The 3,702-nt window shown below is 48.0% G+C and overlaps 1 pseudogene; it reads left to right on the top strand.

The window, feature by feature from the left end:
- The first annotated feature begins 1,431 nt into the window (after positions 1-1,431).
- On the top strand, positions 1,432-2,140 carry LOC108510356 (annotated as a pseudogene).
- The last annotated feature ends 1,562 nt before the right edge of the window (positions 2,141-3,702 follow it).

Genomic DNA, 3,702 nt, shown 5'->3' with positions numbered 1-3,702 from the left:
TCTGTTTGTGTTTTGTTTTGTTTTTTTTTTTAAATTGAATCTTCTAACTGAAAAGGTTGGAGAGGTGTAATTATGGTCTGTCTTTCAGAGTTACACATGTCATTGTGGCAATAGCAGTGGAAAGAATGGCTGAGTAACTCTAGAAAGCTGCCTATATCCTGGTTTTCCCGGGCATCATACCAGGCAGGCAAAAAAGTATTTTGTTTTGTGTTTGAGTTGTAAATGAGAGCTCTGGATCTATTCCTAGCTCAGCTTTAGATGAGCATACAACCTTGAGAAAGTCCCTTATCTGATCCTGCTGGAAAACGAAGGCGGAAGCTACCTGAGCTCAACTCTTGCAGAGTTGTTAAGTCCTGTGTCCCTCCAGGTCCCTCCAGATAGACTGGCTTTGGGCACAGCTTCCCTGAGTCCATACATGAGGAGGAAAAGTGGAGAGGAAGCTCCTGGCTCCTCTGTGCTAGTCTTCCACTGGGGTGTTTTCAAGAGACCACTCCCAGTAGGCACATGGGACATGGCCAGTGATGGAAACCACAAGTCTCCATGAGCACAGGCACCCCACTTACTCCCACTCCTGGCTGGGATAATGCTCCTGATTGAAGCCTGCAGGTCAGGAGGGAGATGAATGCTATGGCTGCAGATTGGCATCTTTAACAAACCCAGACCTAAACGTAAATCTGTAAAACTGAAGTTAGAAAAAAGAATAAGTCCCTTTTGCCAGTTCTCCTTTTGACTAAAATTCTCAGGAGAGACATGTGGGTTCATAAAATCCTGGAACAGTTTGGGTTGGAAGGGACATTAGAGACCATCTCATTCCATCCCCTTGCCATGGGCAGGGACACCTTTTGCTATCCCAGGTTGCTCCAAGTCCCATACAACCTGGCCTGGAACACGTTCAGGGATGGGGCAGCCACAGCTTCTCTGGGCAACCTGTGCCTCGGTGCCTCACCACCCTCCCAGGGAAGAATTTCTTCCCAATATCTAATCTAAACTTCCTCTCTTTCAGATTATCTTACTTTGCCTGGACCTGATTTGCCCAAGTGGGAAGATGTGGGTTTGCCAGCCAGAAAATCAGCAAAACCCTGTGCACAGACACCCCAACGTCCACTGCTTTCTCCAGAGGGTGTTGGGTTGTGTGATACAGACCCACAGGGGTCTGGGAATGTGCCCTGGCCCCCTTGGCAACCCTTTCATGGCCCCCTGAGTTAAGACTGGAGATGTAGGTAACCAGAGCTTTGCCAAAAGCCAGAGCCTGTCTGTTCCTGCCCCAAAAGCAGTCAGATAGCTGAAGTGAGGTAACACTCCCCAGCAGTACCTTGGCACAGTGCCTCTCCCAAAACCCTCACTCCCTCTGCTACAGCAAGAGCTGCCTCTCTTTCCTCACTCCCTTTTCCTTCTCAAACTGGAAACCAATCCTCTGTTTTTCTTCCAGGTGTTCATCCAAGGTTGATGTGGTCCTTGAGCAGGAGGAGGAGCTGTGTTTGGCACCCTGTGACACCTGGTCAAACCTTGAGCATTTCCCATCCCTGCCCCTGATCATTTCCAGCCCACCCATATGCCTTGTGACTCCCAGAGAGGATGTCTGTACCCAAAATCCAAATAGAGGAGGCGCTGGACAGCAAGGATGCTGGCCCTGGAGGTGTTCCTCCTCCTGATGACCACCTGAGGACCCTCAAGGCATTGACAGAGAAGCTGAGGCTGGAGACCAGGCGCCCTTCTTACTTGGAGTGGAAGGCCAAGCTGGAGGAGCAGGCATGGAAGAGCCCCCAACCAGCAGGAGAGGGAGAGGAGGAGGGAACTGAGGCCAAAAAGACCACGGGGGAGACTGTCCCCTTGAGGAAGGTGCAGCTGCATCTCAATGGGAGCCCTGCCCAGGACAAGGGGACTCTTTCCTCAGGGAGAATAGGCGGCTTTGAGAGCATCGACGAAGCTTTGACGTGGCTCAGGAAGGAACTGGTAAGTGATTTCCTGTTCCCTGTTAGACAGGACACTTTTTCAAGAGGGGAAAAATATAAAAGAATGAGGAAACTCTTTGTTCCTACCTGCCTTCAGCCCCAGGTGAAAAAGCAAAAGTCAGTCATTGAATTTTCTGTGTCCGGCTCTTCCAGGTTCATCATCCATTGTCTTCTGCTTCATTAGAAGCACATTTTGGACATTCTCCCATCCCAACCTTGGCCCCTGTTTATTTCTGGTACTTATGAACCAGTGGTTTCACAGAGAAAGACAAGACAAAAATACTTTGTCTTGTCCAGGAACCTGTGCTAGGAGGATTCACAGAGCCAGGACATGGGGGCTGGAATTCATCTTTTATATGTCACGTTGCTCTCGTGGTCTTTGGCACCAATTTATCCTGGACCAACTAGTGCTGACTCAGGCAGTTCCCAACCCAGCTCAGGAGTCAGCACAGCCTAGGAGTAATTCCCAGGAGGAAGCATGGAGGCACCAAGCCTGCTAGAGTTCAAGAAGCATCTGGACAATGCTCTCAGGCACACAATGTGATTTTGGGGTTGTCCTGTGCAGGGCCAGGAGCTGGACTCAATGGTCCCTGTGGGTCCCCTCCAACTCAGGATATTCCATGATGCTATCATTTTCTGGGGGCCACTGGAGCTCAGTAAGATGGACAGGGCCCTATCAGAGCACCTGCTTTTAGGCCTGGAGAAAGTTCCAATCCTCTTTCCAGGTGTAGGAACCACCAGACACCAAGAATACACTTCTCAGTGATCCTTCCCTTCTCCTCCCCAGCATGAAATATCTTTATTATTTGGCCCAAATTACTGGAAGTGACTCATGACACGTGGCTTTGTTTCTGTTGCCTGGTTGGAATTTTGCCTGGGAGTCTCAGCAGGAATATTTGCAACAGGGGCTGGGACATTACTTGTGGTCAACACTTGTGAAAATGTTCACTTTGCTTTTGAAAAGCACTGAAAGTCTTTGAGAAAAACTCCTGACAACAATGAATAAGGAGTTTAAAAAAATTCTCTGCAACTTTTGCTTCAGGTTATATTTATTTGTCAACTTTCTGTTGCGTTCTCCCAGCTGGATTGGGGAGGTCTAGAGGGGTTATTTACAGAGGTGGTTCTGCATGTCGCAGTTTGGTGGTTGAGTTGTTTCTCAGGGTTGTGGTTTTCAGAAGGTGAGTGATGTGCTTTCAGGACCCCAGGACTGTTAGGAAGAGCTTTGAGATGATCTCCGACAACCACTCGGCACTCTGGAGAACCTCAGCTCCAGAGACCTGAATCTGAGTCTGTGCTTGCATCCCTTCCATACCACCTTAAATGCACAGTGCACTTCATATAAACCCCAAATCTTATGATGCCTAAAAAGAGTAAGGAGCAGATTTTCCTTCTCAGAGCCCTAATTTTAAAAGACTTGGGTTTTTCTTTCAATTTCTGCCCATGTTGGAAGTATAAATTGTCTCAGAGCCTGATTCTACCCTTCAGACTGGGGTGTGGTATCTAAACCACCATCTGTCAAAAACTGAAAGTTTAAATTAAAGAAGAAAAAAGGACAAAGCAAACCCTAATTGTTCCTCACTTTCCATTTTCTTACCATTTAATTATACTGGTCTTTGCTGGATCTGGACATGACTCATGTCATTTAGAACAATTTCCCCAAAAGAGAGAGCAGGGATTTGCCTGACCACACGCTGGAATAGCTGTGTTGGAGGCACTGTTGTGGGTAAGAGCTGCCAGCCAGCAGTGAAAG

Source organism: Lepidothrix coronata, unplaced genomic scaffold (genome assembly GCF_001604755.1).
Source record: "Lepidothrix coronata isolate B3197 unplaced genomic scaffold, Lepidothrix_coronata-1.0 Scaffold706, whole genome shotgun sequence".
Classification (NCBI taxonomy): Eukaryota; Metazoa; Chordata; class Aves; order Passeriformes; family Pipridae; genus Lepidothrix; species Lepidothrix coronata.
The sequence above is the reverse complement of the archived record's forward strand: the minus strand, read 5'-3'. Positions and strand labels throughout refer to the sequence as shown.